Raw genomic sequence first — 12,857 nt, forward strand, 5'->3', positions numbered from 1 at the left:
CCTCCATCCCTGTCGCCGGGTTCCCTCCGGCCTCGGCGGCCCGGCCTCCCCAGCCACTCCCCCTCCCCTTCCCTCCCCTCCCCTTCCCTCAGTCTCTCCGGATCCACCTTGGAGGTCCTTCCCCACTAGACGTGGCCACCGCACCTCTGCCCTGGACTGATATTTCCCCCAAACTACCTTCCGTCCTCCCTTGTCCCTTCTCCCTCCTCCTCACTCCTCCTAGGCCTGACATCTCCCGGCCTCTCTGGTTCTCCCCAGTGATGTGCCAGAAAAAGAGTGACAGGAGAGCGAGGGGAGACTTGGGGGAGGGGGAACATCGCGCCGGGCCCAGCCTGGGGGCCTCGGGTTTCTTCCCCACACGCTCCTGCATGGCTGGTTTGGGGAAGCAGGTCTGGAGGGTTCTCACGAGCTGCTCAGAGATTGCAGGGCTTTCCGAATAGATCTGGCTGGGAAGGGTTCAGCTCCATCGTGATCATCTAGCGTTCAATGAACGCGGCTAGTGCCTGGTGGCCTTCTAGTGGGCTGAGCTACTGCCCGGCCGGTGGTGTGGAGCGGGGAGTAGAAGTAGTGGAGGGAAGGGAGAAAAGGTTGCGTTTGGGAGCTCCAAGTTCCTGCGCTTCCGGTGTGTTGTTGTGAATAAGCATCTTGCGGTACTCTTTAAAATGCATTTTTTTTTTTTAAATCGCACTACAACCCTGGTATAATGTGAGGTTTGGAAACAGGCCTGATATCATCCATAGGAAGTGCTTACTGTGTATATATGAAGGGGCTGTGACAGGACTTGATCTTGGATTCCTGTAAATTAACTAATTAGATAGTAGTGATAGTTTTAATAGTTTTAACATAACAAGTGCAGAGTTGAGAGGAAGGAGAAAAATTGAAGCATCTCTATAGTGTAGGTGTGAGGCCTGTACACTGTGCCTCCTCCAGCTGTGTGTCTCTGTGGGGGCTGTCACCAGATAGGGGTTCTAGCATATCTGGACAATTCCCTGGGTTATATTTGCTACCCCTCCACCTGCCCATCTTGCAGTCCCTGTTCTTGGAATAGAGGAGGATCCCAAACAGTTTTCTTTTTCCAGGAGAACTGAGCTGAAGTCACAGTTAGTGCCCAGAGCCAGAAACTCTCAATAAACATGTCTCAACTTGAGGGCCCCTAACTACTATGTGTGTACCTCATTGTCAACTTCTTTTTTATTTGACTTCCAAATTTTCAGTATGCTTTGAGAAAACACATGTAAATATAAGCCAGATCTACTGCACAAGAGGCTTTGGGATTTTTACTCCAGATGGTAAAAGGAACTCATGGTCTATTTCTAAAAATCATGGTGAAGGAGCCACTCATTTGGAGTTTCTGGGGTTGCAAACAGTGAGAAATAACTATTTCAATCCTTTCCTTTGCTCAATCATGGTCTATTGGCAGCCTCCTCAGAGCCACTCCCTGCCCCCATGCCCATCAGATTAGTTTACAGTAGCCAAGACGGCTGTCGCCCTAGTTTTAAACATAGAGATGAAGTTCAGGAAAACTATAGCCCCCATCCAGCAGGGCAGTTTCTTCTGTTTCGAATGCCAGACTGGGGTTTGGTGGGATGCACCTGCCTGTGGTGCAATGGGAACCGTGGGGCCTGAGAGTGGCATTCCTTCTGTGTGGTCCTGTGTCACATAGCTCACCAAAATACCCGAGCAGGGCAGGAGCAGACAGCTGTGCTGGAGAGCTGCTCCTCCTGGGCTGAGTGTATTTTGGGAATCAGCGATATTACTGGGGTGGAGGGTTGTGAATTAAGGAGGAAGAAAATGTGTCAAGGCTAGATAGATCAGGAGGGTGTAAGTAAAATGTTCCTTTCCAGTTTGCTATGGGATAGTCCGTTTTCAGAGGATCAGAGTGGTTTTTATATGGATTAATTTGCCTTTGAAATCCATGCCAGTGTTTTATGAGATAATGATGGAATGCCTTTTAAACTGCTACTGTGAGGAAACAGGACTAATACTTGTCTTATACATTGCCTATCCAGCTGTTGCTGAATGTAATTGTTAAGATCAAGGAGAGGGACATGATTTGAACCAAGTTAGACCTAAATCTATGTAATGGATGTTAAGGTTTTGTAGGACTGTATTCTTGATGCTAAGACACACCAGCAATTTACCAACAGCTTTTAGGTAAAATAATCTATTGCTACCAGATCAATATATATATGTTGATTCCAAGGTGCATCCTCAATTTAGAAACACTAAAACCCTTGGGAAGTGGCAAGACTTGAGGGAGGGATTTGTGAATCTTGGAACTGAGAAAGAATGCTATTGATAATATTCCTGTGTGATGATGCCATTTCCAACCTACTGTCCTGAGAGTGCATGCATTGTGAAGATGAGTTTCTTCCAGTCCTTCCTCCACGCAAGCACACATTGTGGGATTGTATTTGTAAGATGACTGGCTGGAATCAGGCATGGTAGGAGGCTATTGAACGGAGAAAATTTCCCATATGGGAATGCAACCCAAGGTCTTAATGTAGTACTCTCCAGAAACTGAGCCAACTATCTGGCAGCAAACATCTTATGAGCTATACCTGATTTTAGCTGAGTAACATTTGTCAGAAGCCGAACAGAAAATATAGTTGTTTTTTTTAAAAACAGAATGCATCTACCCTAATTTGCTTACAGATACATTTGTAAGGTCCCAAGGCACATGTCTCCCTCCCTTAGGATGTTAGCACTGGAGGTGACCCCAGATGGTATAGTTTAATACCCTCATTTCTAAAGTTGACACGAGACACCGAGAGTTAAATGACTTGCCTGAGGTCACCCAACCCATGTAGAACATATGTAAAAACACTTTGTAAACTGTGTACACTAGGCAGATGAATGTTGGTGGTTATTAGTGGCTGAGTCAGGATTAGATCTCCAGATTTCCAGACTAGAGTTATTCTTCAACACTACATTGCCTCATCCCTCATAATGTTCCAAAGGGTTTTAATAAAAATAAGTTAGTAGTCTGTAATTAGCCCTGTAGACAAGGGCTTGTTTTGTCATCTGAGATGTTGCACAGCCAGGCAAAATTTTGTGTCAAACTGTCTACTAAATATTTATTCTTGTCACCTTAAAAATAATTTTTTTTAATCACACATTCTGACTTCAGGAAGGTCTTTCTTTTTTTTAATTTGCATCGACTAACAGAAAAGCAAATGTGAAGTTGGGATTTCGAGTTCTTTTCTACTTCTTATCTGTGAGACTGCTGCATTCCAGAAAGCAAGGTGGAGAGGCAGACTGGGCTGAGAGGAGGAGCGTGCACACTGGGCAGCTGCGGGGTTATCTTCCAGCTCTCAGAATGGAACCTTTTGGAGTTTCTGGGAGCCATAAGGGCTTCTAAACCCTCTCCTTGGGAAGCACTGAGGCAGCCTGGCCTCTGGAAGCAGGCAGACTTGAGTTCAGATCCCCATCCAGCCACCTCCTGGCTGTGTAGCCTTGGTGAGCTATGTTACCTCTGAATGCCAGTTTCCTCATTTATAACCCTGGAATAATAACCATCTGTTTTAGAGGGTTATTGTGAAGATTAAATGAAAGAGAGTATGTAGAGTGCTTGCTTCTTAAGAAATAGCAGTGATTATTTTATATTGACTAAAGCATAAAATAGCAAATAATGGTTTCAAAATTGTATGGTGATTTAGGTCCATCTTGGACCCTCAGTTTCGTAGCCCCCGTCTCTCAGCAACCCTCTTGGTATTTGTCAGGAACAGAGAGAAGGTTTGTCCCGGAAAGAGCCGGCACTTGCATTATTATTTCAACTGCCAAAACAGGAGTATATGAAACATATCTTTGCTCCGTGTATTCAGCCAACCTGAAAGACTGGCAGGACAGAAGCATTTGACTTTAGGAGGCACAGATGTGGTGTGCTTGGGTGTGTGGTGAGGGTGGCTAATCCTCCAGCGGGGAGGCCAGTCTGGAGTGGTCTTCATTTGAAATAGAAAAGCTGCTGAGCTCTTGCTTGTGAGGGACACACATGTGGTCTTTATTGACTTCAACTGGTAGAGGCATAGATTTCATCGGTGACTTTGCTAAAATCAGCTTCTGCATCCGTGAGATCCAGAGGGCAAGGGAAAGGAGCTATTCATCTTAGGAGGGAAACCTCACCAGTGACTAAGGTAAAGGGAGGTCATTTTGGATGGAGAGAATTACAAACTGGCTCAAGGCAGAGACTACTGAGTAATTAAAGAACCAGGGCAAGCTGTTCAGGTGAGAGAGCAAAAGTGAATTTAAATTCCTAGATAAATTTCAGTAGGGAAGGAAATACCCACGTATAGACATCTAAAGATTGAAAAGAGACACGCAATAATGTTTACCTCTGGGAGATGGGATTTGGGTGTGGGGAAGGGAAAAGGAGACTCAAAGGGGAACTTTTACTTTATATGTTTTTGTATTTGACTTGTTATAAGAAGCATGTATGATTTAGTCATTTAATGAAGACCAAATAGAATGGGTAGTGATTGTTGTTCAGTAAATACATTTTGATGTAAAACCAGCAGCTGCCTTTACTTGGAGCCTCTCATGCCTGGGGCAAATAGGGTTTGACAGCTTCAAGCAGGCCCAGGCAGTTTGCACCAAACCAAGTTCTTTAGTGAGGTCAGGACCCTCCAAAGTGGCTGCTTCCCAGTCAGCCCAGGGTACTTAACTGACCACCTACCTCATCACCTCTTCCTAGTCTTTTCACTTCTGTGTTGAGAATAGTCCCCTCCATCTCTTGACCAGCTAAAATAATCATCATTATTCTAATAAGCTAATTTAATTTTCAACTATTGATGAAAATGGCATCTCACTATACGACCTTCATGAAAAATTCCTGCCTCTTAGTTAATGTGAAGAGGGCTTGAAGTTTAAAGGGACCCAAGCTGAAATGCTGGCACACTGTGTAGCTAAGTTCTAGATCAGACCTAGCTGGTACAGCACATCTTTTACATAATGATTTTTTAACTGCTTCTGGTAGGAATTACTGGTAAACTATGATAAAAATCCTTAAGGATTGTTGAGCTTTTAATTTTATCGTAAGTTGGCCAGCTGTATTTTCTAGCCAGATGTCATGTTTATTATAGAAAGATGACACACCTATCATTTGGACATGTGCTTTGGGTTGCTTACCCAGGAGTTAGAATGGGTTATGCTGAGTAATTCACATTTCATCACCCAGTCTTCCCTTTGGCCAAGAGTACAATTTTGTGTGACAGTTAGCCAAATTTGGTGAAGCATGCTGTGGCCAAGGATGGTTTTTCTTGTGCATAGAGTTGACTGGCCAATACTAGCATAAGCCTAGATCTTGCACTCACTAGCACCATGTCCTACCAGCTTTGCTAAACTGACCAGAGGTTAGTCAACTTTTTAGCATAACATCAGTGTTTTAAGCTCTGGACGCTTCATTTTCCTCAAGTAAATAAGGACTTGTCCTATCTAAAATGCTTTAACTCCATGCAAAATGATTTTTTTCCCTGAAACTATTTCCTATATATAGGAGATAAATAGCATTTGTGTGATATGTTTAAAATAACTGAGCAAGAAGCATGGCTTCAAATCTGCCTTGTAGTTTGACTATATATAAAAAGGCTTAAAAGGATGTATATCCTTAGATCAGAAAGTGCCATTCTAGCAATATTTAGAAAATCAGAGGTGTGTACAGAAATACTTGTAAAAGATTTATTAATGCAACATTACTAGTAATATCAAACATTGAAAACAACCAAAAGTGCCAGCAACTGAGGATTGGTCAGGCTCACCCAGATAAAATACTGCACAGGCATTAAAAACATTTGGAGAAGAACATTAGTACCAGAACTTTTAATATCAATGAAAGCAGTAGGATGAAAAATAGTGTGTCAAGGAAAAGATCATATTTGTAAAGAAAAACATGAAAAGATACTAGAAGAGCATATGCCAAGTCATAAGTGATTGAGTAATGGTATTAAAAATGAATGGCTTTCCTTAGTGCTTGTTGATGTTTTTTTCCTAAGCTTTTCTGCATTGAGCAACTATGACTTAATTATGACATTTTAAAACCAGTGACTTCTAGATTCCATGTAGCAGAGCAATCTTTAGAGTCTTCTTTGCCTCTTACTTTTACTGTTTACATTTATCAGAAGGTTTCAGCAAAACCTTGTATAGCACAGGGCTGTGTTTGGGCGGCCTTCTTTTTCCTGGTGTCTCTTCAGATTCTCTATATCCCCAGTTCTCTAGTGTTCCAGGGGCCTTTTTTGGGGCTTTTGCTCATTTTTGGTGTGGGTGTGTACCTGTCTGAATTGCCTGTTTTAAAAGACTCTGCCCAGGCCCGCAACAGTCGCCTTCCTCCCTTTGCCCTTTGTCACCTTCCGTTCAGCCATGAGCTCAGAGGGCCCTTTTCCTTCCAGGGATGCAGAGGGTTGGGTGCCTACCCAGAAGCCCCATAGGCATGGGCTAGGCCACTCCCTCTGTGCCACACAAGGTCCGTGGAGCTGCTGACTGTGTTGGGAGGACCTGGCTGGGCAGCTGCCCTCTGGCCTCATCTTTCCCATCCACACACACACACTGTATATTGCCTAGATGGCCCAGCCCAGTGGACTGATACCTGCCTTCTACCGGTGGTGGAGTCTGCCCAGCTCTGAGCACTGAGAAAGGGGCACTTCTGGCTTCCTCCTGAGGATCCGGGACTTCGAGTTGAAGAACATATGGCCTATCACATAGCTTGGCCTGTGCTGTGATAAATGTTTGCTAAGCGGGATCTGCCTCTTCCTCCAAATGGTCTGGCTACCCAAACACTTGTCCCAGATGGGGTGGAGGACTTCCCTGCTGCCTGGAATTATTAGTGAGCAAGTCTTTGGGTATGGCTGGCTGGAGAGACTCCACCACTCAGAGAGAGTGATTGTGGGAGAAACAGTCATCTTATCTTGAGGGCATTGTGGTCCTGGTCACCTTGTAATTTAAATGGTGTTTTCTGACTGGTAAGAAATGAAATCTTAGCTGCTTCTGAGTCAGCAAGATCATAGTTGGGTCTAAGGTGTGTGTTGCTTAGAACTAAGCAGGTCTAAGACCTGCTTAGACCACTGGATGAAATTAGATACCTTTCCCATGTGAGGAGTGTTTCACACAGGCTTATCTCCAGCGGCATAATGCGTGCTGTGTAGCCAGGCCTTTCGGCAGCACCAGACTCTTGGCAGCCAGCCACCCTCCACCCCCACCCGCTTCCCTGAAGATTGTTGACACTTACCTGGGACTCTGATTTGGTCCTTGACTTGTTCTGACTTTAGATGGGTAGAGCTCATAGCTGAAGGCTCTCAGTTTAAGCATCCTATTAACATTCTTAAGTGACAGGATCACTGCTAAGTACAGAGATGTGTTATGCTGGCCCCAAAATAGCAAGGTACAGTGTCTTGAGACAACTTGATAAGACTTCTATTACCCCAAAAGTATAGTTTCCAGGTTTACAGATTATTCATATAAGTTTGCATATCATCTTCACAAGACATGTAAGCATGCTCTCAGCACGTATTCTTCATCAAGCCCTTTCTCTGTTTGTATTGTTAGTCACTATAGGATATAAAAGAAATGAGACTCAACCCTTGTCCATGAGGAGGCTGTAATCTGTGTGGAAGACAAGATGGATATATGGAATGATTAGTTCATATGACAATATTGCATGTCAGAAACACATCTTTGGTGCCTTATTCTATAAGACACAGTCTCAGCCCTTAAGGAATTCAGCTGATATTCTGGCAAAAGAGTTGGACACAAAATTATATTTCACTGCAACATGAGGGGATGGAACCTTATCAGCTATGGGAAAGGGTGCTTTGGTAAGCCAGAAGGAAGAGTCACCCTGAGCCTCTGAGAGCCAGCAAGTCTTCAGAAATGAAGACACACTGGAGCTGGGTGTGCAGGATGATGTGGAGACTCATCAGAGGACAGCTAAGGAAGAGAGGCAAAACAAATGAACAGAACAGTGCATTGGGTGTCACTGGTACTACAGCGTCTAAATTCCAAAAGGATGCTGAGAGGAAAATAATCATTGTGAACTGCAGTAATCAGAAAAGACTTCAGTCTAGGTGCAGTGGCTCACGCCTATCATACCAACACTTTGGGAAGCCAAGGGGGGAGGATCACTTGAGGCCAGGAGTTCAAGACCAGCCTGAGCAACATAGCAAGACCCCATCTACAAAAATTGTTTTTAAATTAGCTGGGCATGGTGGCATATACCTATAGTCCCAGCTACTAGGGAAGCCGAGGCAGGAGGATGGCTTGAGCCCAGGAGTTTGAAGCTGCAGTGAACTATGATCATGCCATTGCACGCCAGCCTGGGTGGCAGAGTAAGGGTCAATCTCTATTAAAAAAAGACAAGACTTCACGAAGGAAGCAGAACCTGACCTTGCCCCAAGGGTGAGCAGGCTGTGAGTTGACAGAACACCAGAGAGGGCTTTTCATGAGACAAGGTACAGCATCAGCAAAGGAATGGCCGTGGGAAGGAGTGTGGCGGGGCCTGTAGGCAGGACAGCCTTACCAGACTGAGGATGTGTGCTGGTTTGAGTTTGGAGAATATTGGTGACATTAACCAGAAATTAGGAAGTTTGAAGAGACAGTTTGGAAAGGAGTTGCTTTTTAGACACAGAGAGCTAGAAACAATGTGACCGTGGGTTGCAGGACATCCAAGTGGAGTGATCTCATAGAACCAGAAGCTGAGGGTCAGGTTGTGGATGGAGCTGTAGAGTGGGAGTCAGCAGCTCAGAAGAGGGCTGGCTTCCCTCAAAGGAATCTCTCCAGAGGTCTTGCATGCAGAGTACAAAGACCAGAGCCCCAAGTAATAAGCTTTGAGAACTGTCCATAGTTAGGAAAAAAGGAACGAGATAGCGAGAAATTAGGATGATTCAGCAGCAAGGGAAGAGAAAATGTCTGGAAGAGAGTTTCAGTGCTGCTGATTTAACTAGATTTAAGAATTTAACTAGAAGGCAGTCATGATGATTGCTTAGGGTATCTGTTCAGTAAAACACAGGAGTGGCTTAAGGGGAAAATTGACAGAGAAAAATAGAAGCAATGGCTGGTCACCAGAGAACAGCAGCAGGGAGGGAGAGGAAAGTAGTAACCAGAAGAAGCAATCGAATCAAATTTTTTATTTTTGTAAAATAATTCTATTCTTTATCAGCAAACATATAAAATTGTAATATGTGGTTCTTAAAATATATTTTGTGTATTAAAATGTGCTTCATCTGTAGACTTCCCTATATTGACATAATCCATATATTTGTAACTTCAAATATTTCATTCCTTTGGTGGTATCCCATCATATTGATACCAGTATGCTTAACCTCATCTGTTGTTGGGCAATTGGAGTATTTTCAACATTTTGCAAGTATAAATATCTCTGTTTTGAACATGACTGCACAAGTGACATTTTTTTCTTTTGTGGATTATTTTTTCATGGTATATTCCATAAAGTGGAATTACAGAGGCGCAAAGGCTACAATTTTTTTTAAATAAGCTTTTTATACAGTGTTCTCCATGGTGATCTAGCCAACTTTCAATTAGAGTAAAATGTTGGTATTGACGAAGAATCATTTTTTATAAGAAGGAGGTCTGAGCATGTTTAATGGCAGAAGGGAAAAGGAGTTATCCAAAGAAAATAGTACACGGGCAAGAGAGAAATAAAGCAAAAAGGAATGATCTTTAGGATCCCAGAGAAAGGCTACTTTGAAGAGGAGAGGTCATGGCTCTTTCTACCCCTGACTTTTAGGGTGAAGTCCAGGATAGATTACTAGGGTTCCTCCTAAGAAAAGACCTTTCTTTCTTTAGTAAAATGGAGCCAAGGCCACTTGCTGAGGTGGGGGAGGGAGAGGGTTGGTGGGGAATTGAGTTCTTGAAGGTCTGAATTGCCCACAGTGAGAAATGAGTCTGGGCATATGAGAGATGAATAAAGGTCTTGTTGTGAATGCTGCATTGGACCTATGAATTCATAATGGGCTGAGTCTTTAAAGTCCTCTGGCCAGAGAAGCAGCAGTGAGTGGGGGGCGGGCACCAGGACTGGGTGTTGCTTGGCATGTTCAGGGCAAGGTTTCTGAGGAGGCAAAACTTAAGATGCAGTGAAGTAGCTGGCCCTAAGGCCAGAGGTGGAGGAAGGGCCACAGGTCGAAGACTGTCACTGGTTGTCAGCTAGAATGAGGAGGCAGAGGAATTACAGGGGCCAGTGGGAACAGAAAACAGGTTTAGAATATGAGGGACGAGCAGTAAGGAGACTACTTACAGAGGAAGATCTTCATAGTAAAATTTGGCAGAGGCTTATTTTACTTTTGTTCATCTTTGTATAATGTTTACGTTTCTAACACAGGCATGTGTAACCACTAATATTTCTTTTTATTTTATTTTATTTTATTTTTTTGAGACGGAGTCTCGCTCTGTCGCCCAGGCTGGAGTGCAGTGGCTGGATCTCAGCTCACTGCAAGCTCCGCCTCCCGGGTTTATGCCATTCTCCTGCCTCAGCCTCCCGAGTAGCTGGGACTACAGGCGCCTGCCACCTCACCCGGCTAGTTTTTTGTATTTTTTAGTAGAAACGGGGTTTCACGGTGTTAGCCAGGATGGTCTCGATCTCCTGACCTCGTGATCTGCCCGTCTCGGCCTCCACCAAAGTGCTGGGCATAACATTTCTTAAAGGAATATTAAAAGGAATATGACTCCTTAAAATCTCAGGAGTCAAGCTGTGCCTTCCAAGTGTGGCTGGATTGCTGAGATGGATGAAGGAGAAATGAAGATGGAGCTGGATCATGGAGCCTACCTTGAAAAGGTGCTGGGCCTCTGAGGAGCCTCCATGTGTCAGCCAGTGGTTCCTGTGGTCTCAGCTTGTCACAATAGCATGGCACCCAGCCAGCAGCCCTCCTCCACCTACACTCCAGTAGTGTTCCAAATCCAAGGAGGGCCATCTTCCCAGGCTTTACAGTCATCTCTTAGATGTGCTGTTTTGTGAGTCTGGGGGTTTCCAACTCTCTGAGCAGATTCCTACTGAGCCATGCCTCTCTGGCCTCTGTGAGTGAAGGTTCTTCCTCCAGACAGGTAGAGTCCCTTGCTACGAATGCAGTTTTGTGAGTGGACCTTGGGTTCTACTCATTTTGTGAGGGTCCCAGCCCTCACTCATCTCATCTACTAGGTGCTTTGTGCAATGTACAAACTGTACAACTGTATGTAACAGCCCTGTTTCTCTCTTGCCTATTATGAAACTTGGCCTAAGGTCCTTTTCTCCTCTGACCCCTCTCTTTCTCATGTCCTCCTAGATCATCCACTTTGACCCTGACCCTGTCTGACACCCCAGGTTGTGAACTTTATTCCACCTGCTGGATTCACATTACTTTCATGCTGTACAACTGAAGCCATTTACACAGCTCACCATGCAAAGCAGCCACAGGGGCTGATAGCAGGGGACTTAACAAGGTGGGAATATGTGGAAAGTCAGGTGCAGCAGTCAACCTGTGGAGATGGAAAAGCTAGGGCTGCTTTCTTTCCAGGGCCTTACACTGACATTACCTTGCCTGGACACTTTGTAGTCACATTTTGTGAAAGCCAGGACCTAAGCAGAAGTATGGCTCTCTGCCAGTCCCTACCAGGAAGGAACAAACAGCTTGCAGTACAGGCCTCAAGCCAGGTGGGGTAGGAGCAAAAGTGCATTGTGTTGCCTGTGGAATTAAATGGACTCTCTGTAAACACGGCCTTCTGCCACTGTTCTTTTCTCTTTTCCCCAGTAAGCCTACCTGAGAATAATTAGTCCTTGGCCTATAATTAGATAGAATGATTATTTTACTACTGTTTATCCATTTCACTAGATAACTAGCTTCATGAGGCAGGGACCATATAAGACCTAGCAGTAGCTAGGGCTCAACAAATAATTGCTAAATGAATGGATTTCTAAGGCATATTTGTTGTTGTCGGTCCTTAATTCTATGAAATGGTTCCTAGGAGTGAGTAGATAGTGACCGCAGTAACTAATGAAAAAGCCCCCATAGTTGTCCCTAATGGACAAGAGTGCTGGGAAAAGCAATGTTTTGACTTCTCAAAGTCAAAACTCAAAGACTGTCAAGATTGGGAGTAGCACTGAAAACTAAGAAGGGCCAAACCAGCTCCTGTCAGAGGGTAATGGAAAGACATGAGAGGAAAATCCCAGTACCACTAACACTATCCTATTCAATAAAGCCTCACTTGGGCAGAATTAAGCTTCCAGTAAGACAGACACAGAGATAGACATTCAGAGACGGAACCCACCACATATCTGTGCCTGAGTAAAGAAAAAGTCAAATGTGTAGTGGAGCCTTTCCCAAGGGTGCATTTCCCACTCTCCTAGGTGTGGATGACGAGATCCTGACCCAGGAGCCCACTGGGTTCCAAACTTAGGCTCCAGAACTCCTTTTCTCCAGGCAGCACCCCCAACCCTGCCTACCAACTCTCCGCAAGTACCGCTCTGCTTCCCCTGCAGCTTCTCAGACATGCAAGCCTCTGATCAAACTTCTTCTGGCCTGGAAGGCTTGATTTTTCAGGACCCAGCAAGGCACTGCTCTGGCCCAGGGCTGTCCCAGGATGTGTTAGGAGGTCATAACACAAGAGAACTCATGCCTCTGAGGCCCTCTTGAAGGGTTTTGGGAACTCAGTGATAATGCAGGCCCTGTCAGGAGTACTTAAGAAGATCCCATTTGTACCTTTATCTTTAAAATTCATCATTTGAACTCAGATGGTTCTGCCAGTATCTAGCTGTTCTGTGGAAATTATGTTGCTTGCCACCTAGAGCAGATGACCTCTTTGGGAAGGACTAGGAAATAACCAGTTGTTTTAAAGCTCCCAGAGCTGTTAGCTAAAAGATCTTTTTTTTTTTTTTTTTTTTTTTT

The 12,857-nt window shown here is 44.4% G+C and overlaps 1 protein-coding gene across 2 annotated transcripts in view; it reads left to right on the forward strand.

Annotated features, from left to right (window-relative positions):
- Positions 1-12,857, forward strand: part of MAPRE3 (microtubule associated protein RP/EB family member 3) — a 59,697-nt gene that overhangs the window by 718 nt on the left and 46,122 nt on the right. The gene's annotated exons all lie outside the window — the stretch shown is intronic.

The sequence above is a fragment of the Rhinopithecus bieti genome, unplaced genomic scaffold (assembly GCF_001698545.2).
Source record: "Rhinopithecus bieti isolate Rb0 unplaced genomic scaffold, ASM169854v2 scaffold_7681, whole genome shotgun sequence".
Classification (NCBI taxonomy): Eukaryota; Metazoa; Chordata; class Mammalia; order Primates; family Cercopithecidae; genus Rhinopithecus; species Rhinopithecus bieti.